This window comes from Chlorocebus sabaeus, chromosome 29, assembly GCF_047675955.1.
Source record: "Chlorocebus sabaeus isolate Y175 chromosome 29, mChlSab1.0.hap1, whole genome shotgun sequence".
Taxonomy (NCBI): domain Eukaryota; kingdom Metazoa; phylum Chordata; class Mammalia; order Primates; family Cercopithecidae; genus Chlorocebus; species Chlorocebus sabaeus.
Genome location: NC_132932.1, coordinates 15905680 through 15919043, shown reverse-complemented (window position 1 = coordinate 15919043; position 13364 = coordinate 15905680).

The following is a 13364-nucleotide window of genomic DNA, read 5'->3' as shown; positions in this document are numbered from 1 at the left end:
TCTTCAGTCTGCGACCCCCCTGACCTTCCAGCTTCAACAAGCCTGCTGCCCTTCCTTCCCTCTGTTGATTCAGAAATGTGAATCACTCAATCCTCATAGTTTCTTTTTGTTTGTTTTATGTTTTTTTTTTTTTTTTTTTTTTTCTGAGACAGAGTCTCGCTCTATTGCCCAGGCTGGAATGCAATGGCCTGATCACAGCTCACTGCAACCTCCACCTCTTGGGTTCTGGCAATTCTCATGCTTCAGCCTCCCGAGTAGCTGGGATTATAGGCACATGCCACTTGTATTTGTGTGTGTGTGTGTGTGTGTGTGTGTTTAGTAGAGATGGGGTTTTGCCATGTTGGTCAGGCTGGTCTCGAACTCCTGACCTTAAGTGATCCACCTCGACCTCCCTAAGTGCTGAGATTATTAGGCTTGAGCCACCGTGCCTGGCCCCCTTGTTGAGTTTTCAATCGGTTTGTCATCCTGAACAGGGTTTCTCAACCTTGGCATTATTGACATCTTGGGTCGGATACTCTGTAGGGGAGACCGCACTCTGCATTGCAGGATGTTTAGTTGCATCCCTAGTCACTAAACATTAGCTGCTAGTAGCACTCCTGCTCCCATGATGACAACCAAAAAGATCTCCAGGTATTGCCAGATTTCCCTTGGGAGACAAAAATCACTCCCAGCAGAGAACCACTGTCGCAGAGTGAGGAGTGGGAACATCACAGGATGGTGGTTAGTGTGCCAGGGTTCGAGGCAGCAAGAGTTGTCTGCTGGGAACTAAGCTCTGAGACAGCTGGCAGCGAGGGAGAAAACTCCCAAACTTGAAACCGCCCAGTATGCCAGCACAACAATGGGCCATTTAGTGAGGGCAAAAAATCATGCATCCTCATGACATCTGAGGACATCACTTTTTTTTTTTTTTTTTTTTTTTTTTTTTTTGAGACGGAGTCTCGCTCTGTCACCCAGGCTGGAGTGCAGTGGCGCGATCTCCGCCTCCCAGGTTCCCGCCATTCTCCTGGCTCAGCCTCCCGAGTAGCTGGGACTACAGGTGCCCACAACCGTGCCCGGCTAATTTTTTGTATTTTTAGTAGAGATGGGGTTTCACTGTGTTAGCCAGGATGGTCTCGATCTCCTGACCTTGTGATCCACCCGCCTTGGCCTCCCAAAGTGCTGGGATTACAGGCGTGAGCTACCGCGCCCGGCCGACATCACTTTCCATCGTGTTGGAAATCAAGGAAAGGATCAATCATGTTGATCATACTCCATTTTCTAAGGCAGGGAGGTGTGTGGGCCCTTGTAGCATTAAAGATGTATTTGGAAAATAGATCAGTGGTTGCTTGGGGAAGGGGCCAGGGAGGGGTGGGAGGAAACTTTTGGGAATGATGGACATGTTCATTATCTTGATTGTGGTGATAGTTTCATGGGTGTGCCCATACGTCAAAATATATCAAGTTGTACACTTTAAATCCATGCAGTTTATAGTGTGTCAGTTATACCTCAGCAAAGCTGCTTTGAAGATGTGTTGTTTAAAGTTTTAGTGCTTGAAGGGCGTTATTTTGAAAATTCACTACTGTGGAGTAGTCCGTTTCTTGACTGTGCTGAATAAATAAGGAGTCACTATAGTACTTAAAAAGGAAACAGGAAGAAAAAACAAAAAGAAGAAAAGTGATCATGGGCTGTAAGGTCGTCCTAGGCAGGGAAGGAAAGGAATGGCGTGAAGAGTTGGCTCAGTCACCCCTGAGTGTGGCCCGGAGAGCCTGTCCTCTGGCCTACAGCAGGCCTCAGAGAGTCTTTCCGTTGACTGATGCCATCAAACCAACATGTCTGGAACGGTATTATCAGGGGCTTGGGAAAATAGAATAACAAATGTGCTGGCTGCCAGGAAAGGAACAGATGATTCTGGAAATTATAGGCTCCTCCACAAACTTTAATCCCTAAAACAAACATTGCTGGGGAAAAGTCGGTTAATACCTGGAGGAGGGTAAGTGCTGTCCTTCAGTAGGGCATGGCACACCTGGGAGCAGAGAGCATTTACAGAAGCCAGATGCCGTGTGCCAACCTGTGTGTTACAGGCTCATGCCCAAGGGGCTGCACCTGGCAGGAGGGAGCACTGCAAGCAGCAGTCAGGGGCCGTCTCTGACTGTGCAGATGCTTTTTGGCTGATGGAGACCTCTACGGAGGTTCTCAGGAGCCCCTCAGCGAGGCAGGGGAGCAAGGAGAGGGGCTGTGACAGGGATGAGTTATATGTGAAAAGAAAAACTGCTTTCGTGGCGGTTGATTTTGCACCAGGCATTTCATTCATTCATTCCTCAGATACTCATTGAGTGCCTACAGGGTTCAGGACCTCTTCTAGTGCTTCAGTTATAGCGAGGGAAGCAGGCAGTTCGCAGGTGAATAACCCAGTTTATGAGAGAAGTTCAGATCATCCTAAGAGCTCTGAAAGAAAACGATAAGGTAATGTGAGAGTGCCTGGGGGAGGGGGAGGGCTACTATCCCTGGGGTGGTCGGGGAAGACTTCTGGGAGAAGGTGATGTTTGAGCTGAGGCTGAAGAAAGAGGCAAAAGTGTAAAGATCTGGAGGAAGGGTGTACCAGGCAGAGGGAAGGGCAAGGACATGGGCCTGGGGGCATGAACTTATACACTTGGGGAGCAGACACTTTTTGGAGCATGATGGAGAGATGAGATGAGAGGTAGGTAATGGGCTGGATCACAGAGCACTTGCCAAGCTGGGTCCAGATGTTGAGTTTAGTTATCAGAGCTATGGGCTCTGGATTCTCAAAATTCTTTTGGAAATTTGACTGACTTACCCTTTAATAAAACTTATTTATTTATTTATTTAGAGATGGAGTCTTGCTCTGTTGCCCAGGCTGGAGTGCAGTGGCGCGATCTCGGCTCACTGCAACCTCCAGCTCCCTGATTTAAGCAATTCCCCTGCCTAAGCCTCCTGAGTAGCTGGGATTACAGGTGCACACCATCATGCCCAGCTAATTTTTTTGTGTTTTTAGTAGAGACAGGGTTTCACCATGTTGGCCAGACTGGTCTTGAACTCCTGACCTCAGTCAGTCCACCTGCCCCAGCCTCCCGAAGTGCTAGGATTACAGGCATGAGCCGCCACACCTGGCCGTTTTATTTTTATAGTTTTAAATTTAACTTAAAAGATAGGCTTTCGCTCTGTTGCCCAGACTGGCCTCAAGCAATCCTCCTGCCTTTGCCTCCAGAGGTGCTGGGATTACAGGTGTGAGCCACCGTGCCCGGCAAATTTACCCTTTTTAAAGGCTCTTCTGACTACCATGGGGAGTAGAAATACAGGGGGTTCGTGTGGGAACCCAGCACAGCCCATAGGTGACCCTCCCGATGTGAAATGTAGGGGACTGGCTTGGGAGAGTGCAGGGACTTTTTTTTTTTTTATGAAACAGAGTCTCACTTTGTCACCCAGGCTGGAGTGCAGTTTCACGATCTCAGCTCACTGCAGCCTGTGCCTCAGCCTCCCTGAGTAGCTGGGATTACAGGCATGCGCCACCACGACCGGCTAATTTTTTGTATTTTTAGTAGAGACAGGATTTCATTTGTTATGTTGGCCAGGCTGGTCTGAAACTCCTGACCTCAAGTGAACCACCTGCCTCGGCCTCCCAAAGTGCTGGGATTATAGGTGTGAGTCACCACCTTGAGTGACTATAAGCGCCAGCCCTTGAATGACTTACAAACCAATAAGCAGGTGGTAGGCTTCTGCGCAGGCCTGGGAAGGCTGGACAGGAGGTGAACCACACATCTGACCTGCGAAGTGGGGGCCTCTGCGGGACAAGAGCTGGCAGGGCAGCCAGGCCTGGGATCCCCCAACCCAACTGCTTAGGTGGGTTCAGGTGATTCTCTCTAAACCATAGCCCTTGGGCATCTTTAGCCAGAGACTTGGCAACAACAACAACAAAAAAAAAAACAGCTTTGAGTTAACAGCTGAAACTCATAGCGCATTTGCGGGCTCATGCTCTTAGGCTCTGTGCTCAATGCCTTATAATGATTGCTTCATATATTGCTCACGACAACCCTTGAGGCAGGTGCTGTTATGATCCCTGTTTCACAGATTGGGAAGCTGAGACCTGGACTCAGTCACTAAGGAAAATAAAGATCCAGGATTTGAACCTGGGACATAAGAATAGAAAGCCTACACACTTCAACCACTCTGCCTTCTGCCTCTACAAGAGTGCTGAACTGTGGCTAAATCAGACACAGATTCACTCAGCCATCATGATGTGGGTGGCTCAGCTGTGATTCACATTTGACTTTTTCTTGGACAAGAATTGTTCACCTATGTTCTCATAGTAGTACATGCTGATTTTTCTGGTTTCCTTTGTTTTTGTCTGAAACAGTATTCTGTTGCCCAGGCTGGAGTACAGCAGCTCTTCATAGGTGCCATCAGATCATACTACAGCCTTGAACTCCCGGTCTCAAGGAATCCTCCCACCTCAGCTTCCTGAGTAGCTGGGACTACAAGCACATGCCACCATGCCTCCTGAAATGTTTTATTCTTTTGTAAAGACAAGGTCTCACCATGTTGTCTGGGCTGGTCTAGAACTCCTGGTGTCAAGTGATCCCTCCCTCCTCAGCCTCCCAAAGTGCTGGGCTTACAGGCATGAGCCACTGCACCTGCCCTGATTTTTTTTTTTTATAATATTCATGCTACTGAAGTGCTGAACTGCCCTTCCCCTCCACAGACTTGTTGGGAGGCTGCAGTGTTGGTGATCAGCCCAGACCTCATTTCAGATTCAGCTCTGAAATGCTCTTGAATGTGCCTAGGCAAATTATTCAACCTCCCAGGGCCTCAGTTTCCTCCTCTGTAAAATGGGGTAAGAGCAGTACCCTATCATCAGTGGCAGCGGTGAAGTGTGCAGCACTGTGCCAACCAGCAGTGAGGGCTGCTGGGGTTGTGTTCTCCCCTCCCTCCTCCTGAAGCAGGAATGCTCTTCCGGTTGGCTGGCCCACAAGGCTTTTCTGACCCTTCTCTGTTGGCTTAGTTTCATGGCTGAGCCTCTGCTCTGACAGCAGCTTGGTGCTGGCAGGTGATTTTTCTCTTGGGAGAGAGCTACCAGTCCCCTTGCATGGCTGTGTACTTTCAGTGCAGCCTTTGGTGTGGCCTGGTTCCTGGGTGGCCCACGAGGTGCCCTTGTACCCATTTTGTAAGATTTCTGCTCCTTTGACCTCTTGCCCTGAGGTCAGAGGTCAGCAAACAGTCCTCTGAGGCCAGTACTTCCCAACTTGTTCACATGATGCCACACAGATTACATAGGCAACCCGCTGAGGCCCATGGACCAGGCTGACTGAGGCTGGCAGAGCCTTGCTGGCATTGGTCGCCCTGGACCCTGGTGCCTGCTTCGGGGAGGAGAGGATCTAGAGCCCATTTCAGGCACACTAGTGGGCAGTGCTCTCTAAGGGACCCTGGTGGCCTGACCACATGGGGGACAGGTGGGAACGCTGCTTCCCTGTGACAGCCACCTCATTGGGCTTGCTAAGTTCTCTCCTCAAGAGATCCTGGCAGGGCCGATCTCCCTGATCTTGTCAGTTTTAGAGAGAAGGAATAATTTCTAAGTAGTGCTCTAGGAAGATTATTTTCCTGAGAAACGACAGGGCTCTGTCTGGTCATGGCAGTCAGTCTCTGATTCAAGCCACGTACATTATTTACGGGAAAGAGACTCCTGCAGCGCCCCACCCCTACTCACACCCCAATAAGCTGATGTCAGTTATTTTTGTGATGTCAGGTATACATTTCTTCTTATAGCCCCTATGCAAACATCAATCCAAGATGAATAGGCAATACATGACTTGAAGGTCAAAACTACATGGAAAAATACACATAAGACAATCTTGCTTCTACCTCCATTCCTTCTGTGTAGTCCCTCTCTCTCCATACCCAAGTACTAATTTTTATTGGATCGGATTGATCTCTCTGTTGTCTCTTTTTGCCAAAAGAAAAAAATATATAGACACATACATATACAAGCATATAGAGTTATCTATATTTTTATATTCCTTATTTTATTTTATTTTATTTATTTTTATTTATTTTTTTTTTTTGAGGCGGAGTTTCGCTCTGTCACCCAGGCTGGAGTGCAGTGGCCGGATCTCAGCTCACTGCAAGCTCCGCCTCCCGGGTTCACGCCATTCTCCTGCCTCGAGACTCCCGAGTAGCTGGGACTACAGGCGCCCGCCACCTCGCCCGGCTAGATTTTTGTATTTTTTAGTAGAGACGGGGTTTCACCGGGTTAGCCAGGATGGTCTTGATCTCCTGACCTCGTGATCGGCCCGTCTCGGCCTCCCAAAGTGCTGGGATTACAGGCTTGAGCCACCGCGCCCGGCCTATTTTATTTTATTTTATTTTATTTTATTTTATTTTATTTTATTTTATTTTTATTTTTATTTTATTTATTTTGAGACGGAGTCTCACTCTGTCACCTGGCCTGGAGTGCAGTGACGTGATCTCAGCTCACTGCAACCTTCACCTCCTGGGTTCAAGCTATCTTTCTGCCTCAGCCTCCTGAGTAGCTAGGATTACAAACGTGCACCACCAAGCTCAGCTAATTTTTGTATTTTTAGTAGAGACAGGGTTTCACCATGTTGGCCAGACTGGTCTCAAACTCCTGACCTCAGGCCATCCACCTGCTTCAGCCTCCCAAAGTGCTGGGATTACAGGCGTGAGCCACTGTGCCCAGCCTATACTCCCCCATTATTTTATTTTATTATTATTTTTTTGAGATGGAGTCTCACTCTATCACCCAGGCTGGAGTGCAGTGGCACAATCTCGGCTCACTGCAACCTTTGCCTCCCGGGTTCAAGCAATTCTCTTGCTTCAGCCTCCCAAATAGCCGGGACTACAGGTGCGTGCGACCACACCCAACTAATTTTTTGTATTTTCAGTAAAGACAGGGTTTCATGGTGTTAGCCACGATGGTCTTGATTTCCTGACCTCGTGATCCCCCCCACCTTGGCCTCCCAAAGTGCTGGGATTACAGGCATGAGCCACCATGGCCGGCCTATTCTCCCCTTTTTAATCAAAAGGCAGCATATTACAATTTTTTTTCACTTAGCAGTACGTGTACATTGGAGAAATGTACCTAGTAAATATAGACAAAACTGCAAACCCAGTAAAATTTAAAGTAACAAGATCTGTTTAATGAGAAGGATAATGTTTGCCTGAAACCACATTGCTACTTTTAGCGATATAGGACTGACCACTCAGAGCGGATCTGCTTTTGAGCTTGACATGTATATGCATGCTACCATGCACTGGGGAATGACTCAGTTCTCCCCAACTTTTCTCTACTTGAATTACTGCAATATTTTTGTTTGCACAGTGGGCTGTTACATCATTTGGCCTTCACTTGGCTTCAACGCATCATTTATGCATTAAATCCGCCTCTATTCTTTTCTTGTTAGCCAGCAGCAATTAAAAAGGACTGCTCGATGCCAACAAAATCATAAACACAAATGCAAACTTGAGCAGTGAAATCCTGTGTCAACAATAAATTGTAAGGTGGTCAAGCCAATGGTGATGCTAATAAAAATAATCGTAATGGCCAACTTGCTATGTGCTGGCATCATGCTAAATGTTTTACATGCAAGGTTTTATTTAATTCTCCCAGCAGCTCTGTAATGAAGTAAGCACTACCCATTTCATAGAAAAGAACATTTAGTCTTAGCGGTATTAAATAACTTGCTCAAGGTCACATGTATAGGAAGTGGTAGAGGCAGCATTTGAACCCATGTCTGTCTGACCCCAGGGACCAGTAAGGGTTTGTGATGGGAGCATGGACCTTACTAAACTTTTTGCCATCGGTTCCTGGCCATAATTGCTCTCCTTGGCCAGGTCTGCTGGGCTGGGCAAGGAAGGTATGTGGAGCCTGGGGCAGAGAGTGGAAAGGGAGTGTGGTGGTCACAGTCCCTGCTGAGACCTGGACTCCCAAGGACCCCTCTCCCTGAAGTCCTGGGAGAAATTGCACCACACCTGGCCTCGTGACCCTGATTCCTCTCACCCAATATCAAAGTGAATAAATACACACACACCAAAGATACCATTTGGAAGATAATGATCTATGTCCATGACTGTAACAATGCCACTCTGTCAGGTCTTGATGAAGGACTAAGAGTTCCATATGTTCCTGTGGTGTCCCTGGCTGACCACCCTAGGCTGGAGCTGGGCAGTGTTCAAGATGAAAGCACAGGGCCAGGCATGGTGGCTTCTGCCTGTAATCCCTGTGCTTTGGAAGGCTGAAGCAGAAGGATCACTTGAGGTCAGGAGTTCAAAACCAGCCCAGGCAACAAAGCATGACAACTCCTCTATAAAAAATTGTTTTAAAAAGATGAAAGCACATGCCGGGCGTGGTGGCTCACACCTGTAATCCTAGCACTTCGGGAGGCTGAGGCAGGTGGATCACCTGAGGTCAGGAGTTCGAGACCAGCCTGGCCAACATGGCAAAACCCCATCTCTATTAAATACAAAAATTAGCCTGGCATGATGGCGTGTGCCTGTGATCCCAGCTACTCGGGAGGCTGAGGCAGGGGAATCACTTGAACCTAGGAGGCAAAGGTTGCAGTGAGCTGAGATTGAGCCACTGCACTCCAGTCTGGGCAACAAAGTGAGACTCCATCTCAAAAAAAAAAAAAAAGAAAAGAAAAGAAAAGATGAAAGCGCAGACTTGTGGCCAGTATCTCTCTCTGGCCTTTCATCCTCCTCCCGTCCTGCCCTGTCTTACTTCATCTCCCACTTCCTCTCCTGTCACTGCCATTTGTTCTTTCCCTGTCCTAGGCCTGTCTTTAATCCCTGTTAGAGCTGGAATCTGTGGCTCCGACTTTGTTTAATGAGAAGGGTGAGATAGGGTGGCCAGGCAGGCCTGGAGTCAGAGGCTCAGCCCAAGCTTAGTTTCCAAGTCACAGAGCAGGTCTGAGCTTCCCACACTGCTGGGGCAACACATGTGGTAAGTGTACCAGTCCCAAAACAATGACCGGAGTGTCCTGTGGGGACCTGGCTGCCACCCTCCTTAACAACAGCTCCAGGGTGGGAGTTTGGCCCTCAAGGATCAGGGCAGCTGAGGCCAACCAGGCTCTTGGGGACTGACTCACACTAAGGCATTTACATAACAAATGCCCAAACCCTCTCCAATGCCCAGGTACTTCCAGGCCTGCCAAAGCCCCTGTCTTGGTAAGGGTCCCCAGAGAAGGTACGCACACACCCAAGCCAGCAGCCAAGGGTGGCACCATTGCATCTCTGCACCCACTTCCTCAGATCCAGGCCCAAGAACACAAACACCCTTCCCCCTCCCCACTAGGACCAGACAGCCCAGCACTTTCCGATAAGCCTCTTGCCCCACATAGTGATTTGGTTTCAGTTTTCCTAGATCAATACAATTGATTGTGAAAACCTAGTTCCCCTGTCCCTTTGGCTCCAGGTGCCCGGAACTGTTAGAACTCCAGCTGTGTGCTCCGGTCATGCGGCTCCCAGGATAGCCTTCACTTGACTCCCCATGATTGGATTTGGGTATTCGCAATCTTTTTATCTGGGTTTCAGCTTCTACTAGAATTCAACCCTTCCCTATTAAAAAAAATATATATATAGTTTCTTACATTATGAAAGACATTTCTGTCTTTCTTTTTTGGAGTTTCACTCTGTTGCCCAGGCTGGAGTGCAGTGGCACAATCTCAGCTGACTGCATCCTCCACCTCCCAGGTTTAAGCAATCCTCCTGCCTCAACCTCCCGAGTAGCTGGGATTACAGGTGCCTGCCACGAAGCCTGGATAATTTGTTTTTTGTTTTGTTTTGTTTTTTTCAAGATGGAGTCTCACTCTGTCATCCAGGCTGGAGCGCAGTGGCATGATAGCCCACTTCAGCTCTGTCTCCTGGGTTCAAGCGATTCTTCTGCCTCAGTCTCCCGAATAGCTGGGATTACAGGCAAGTGCCACCATGCCCAGCTAATTTTTGTATTTTTAGTAGAGTCGGGGTTTCACCATGGTGGCCAGGCTAGTCTCAAACTCCTGACCTAGTGATCTGCCTGCCTCAGCCTCCCAGAATGCTGGGATTACAGGCATGAGCCACTGTGCCCAGGCAAAATCTAGTTCCTTGTGTTATGAAAGACATTTCTATGTAAGCTCCATCGGCCTTCCTTATACATTCACACGGTCCACCACCTGGCACATCCAGCTCAGCCACACTGGCCTTCCTGCTGTTTCCCCCTCCCTCCTACCACACTTTTGCACTGGCCATCCCTCTGCCTGGACCTCTCTTCCATGACACCTGCTTCTCCTAGCTCCCTCATCTCTTTTGGGACTTTTCTCGACTATCACTTTTGCTGACTGCAGGATGCTGAAATGCAAACATAGCACTCCCCGTCCCCCATCCTTGTGTCATTTCTCTCCATAGCACTTTTTGCCATGGGACATCCTCAGTACTGTCACTTATTTATTGCCTTTCTTCCCCCATGGGAACATCAGGCCTATGTGGTGGGCAGGGATTTCTGTGTTTTTCTCACTGCTGTATCTCCAATGGCTAGACAGTGCCTGGCACCTAGTAGGTGCTCCATCAACAGTTGTGGAATGAATGGTTTCACTTTGGAAAACTTGAATTTACATAACACAAAGAAGAAACACACAATATCTATAACCTCCGTCCTTTCCAACTGAGCTCCCCGTCTCTGGAGACATTCAAGTGGAAACTGGCCAGCCATTTGGTGAGGGGCTGTGGAAAGGATATGTGTACTGGGCAGAGGTGGGATTATGGGACCTCTAATTTTCCTGTTTTCCTCAGCTCCTGAGAAATACTTTTTGTCTTCCCCTGCAGTCATTGTCTGGGAGTTTTGGAACCGCTGACTGACTCTTCAAGCACCAGGCTTTTCCCTTGGTCCTCAGCACTGGGTGGGGAGCCCTACATCCCAGAAGGCTTGGGAAACAGCATGGAGCAGAATCACCTATCACAGCCAAACAAGACTCTCCAGGAGGAAATACAGCAGAGATCTGCTTAGGGCTTAGCAAACAGTGACAAAGGTGAGGTGAAGCCAATCGGGACACACACCAGCCTAGGATGATGTGAGGAATGTCAGGCAATCCCTATATCCTCAGATGTGTCCCCATCCACCTGGCACATGTCTGGAACTTTGCCATTGCAGAGACTTCAGTGTCTGCCTTTTTTTTTTTTTTTTTTTTTTTTTTTTTGAGACGGAGTCTCGCTCTGTCGCCCAGGCTGGAGTGCAGTGGCCGGATCTCAACTCACTGCATCCCGGGTCCACGCCATTCTCCTGCCTCAGCCTCCGGAGTAGCTGGGACTACAGGCGCCCGCCACCTCGCCTGGCTAGTTTTTTGTATTTTTTTTTTTTTTAGTAGAGACAGGGTTTCATCGTGTTAGCCAGGATAGTCTCGATCTCCTGACCTCGTGATCCGCCCGTCTTGGCCTCCCAAAGTGCTGGGATTACAGGCCTGAGCCACCGCGCCCGGCCTGCTTTTTTTTTTTAATTTTAATTTTTAATTAATTGTTTCTTTATTTTAAAAAATAGAGATGGGGTCTTGATAAGTTGCTCAGGCTGGTCTCAAATTCCTGGGCTCAAGCAATTTGCCCACCTCAGCCTCCCAAAGTGCTGGGATTACAGGCATGAGCCACCACACCCAACCCAGTGTCTGCTTTTAAGATGCACTGTTTGGCCGGGCGCGGTGGCTCACGCCTGTAATCCCAGCACTTTGGGAGGCCGAGGCGGGCGGATCACAAGGTCAGGAGATCGAGACCATGGTGAAACCCCGTCTCTACTAAAAATAGAAAAAAATTAGCCGGGCGCAGTGGCGGGCGCCTGTAGTCCCAGCTACTCGGGAGGCTGAGGTAGGAGAATGGCGTGAACCCGGGAGGCGGAGCTTGCAGTGAGCCGAGATTGCGCCACTGCACTCCAGCCTGGGCGACAGAGCCAGACTCCGTCTCAAAAAAAAAAAAAAAAAAAAAGATGCACTGTTTGGAAAGTCAGTTGATTCAACATTACAGCCACATAAACCAGGTCTGAATTTGCATGTCACCCCTGACTGGGTCAGGAGTGGGTGTGAGTTTTGGTAATGGGGGCATTTAGAAGCAGGAGCACTGCCAGGAAAGGAGGCAGCCTGAGACCACTGTTCTATGTGATAGGAGTCCTCAGGATCAAAGGCCTCAAGATAACAGATGTGACCTCACGGATAAACCCCAGAACAGACACTGGGGCCAGGTATCTGGGACAGGAAGTGGCTATGAGAAGCAGAACCAATGTAAAACCCCTCAACAGCCACAGCATTTCCAAGGGCTCAGTCTTCATAGAAATGGGTTACTAGGACATATCACCTATGTCCTATGAAGGGGAACTCCCTCAGGGTCCACGTGGACAGGACATTTGGGGGTTTACATTTATGGCAAACACAGCACAGAAGCCACCACTGCTGCCTCCTACCCCATGGCAGACACTAACATTGCCAATCTACTCACCACACAGCTGCGGAGCCCTTCTCCCCACAGTGATCCAAATAGTCACTGCCAATCTATCAGAATTAGCATGAGGCCGGGTGCCATGGCTCATGCCTGGAATCCCAGCACTTTGGGAGGCTGAGGCAGGCAGATCACTTGAGGTCAGGAGTTCGAGACCAGCCTGGTCAACATGGTGAAACCTCATCTCTACTGAAAATACAAAAAACAGCTGGGCATGGTGGCACAGGCCTGTGATCTCAGCTACTCGGGAGGCTGAGGCAGGAGAATCCCTTGAACCCAGGAGTCAGGGGTAGCAGTGAGCTGAGATTGCACCACTGCACTCCCCTCCCACCTGGGCGACAGAGTGAGACTCCACCTCAAAAAAAAAACAAGAAGAATTAGCACAAGAGGTGAAAGGGTGGGGTGTCATGCACCTGTAGTCAGCTACTCAGGAGGCTGAGGTGGGAGGATGGCTTGAGCCCAGGAGTCAGGGGTTCTGGGCTATAATGCACTATGCTGGTCCACACTAACTTCAGCATCAATATGGTGACCTCCCAGGAATGGGGACTACTAGGTTTTCTAAGGAGGGGTAAACTGGCTCAGGTAGGAAACAGAGTAGGTCAAAACTCTTGTACTGATCAATAGTAGGATAGTGCTGTGAATAGCCACTGTACTCCAGCCTGTGCAACATAGCCAGATCCTCTTTTTTTTTTTTTTTTTTTGAGACAGAGTCTCGCTTTGTCACCTAGGCTGGAGTACAGTGGCATGATCTCGGCTCACTGCAACCTCCGCCTCCCGGGTTCTAGCAATTCTCCTGTCTCAATCTCTCAAGTAGCTGGGACTACAGGCGCCTGCCACCACACCTGGCTAATTTTTGTATTTTTAGTAGAGACACAGTTTCACCATGTTGGTCAGACTGGTCTCAAAAC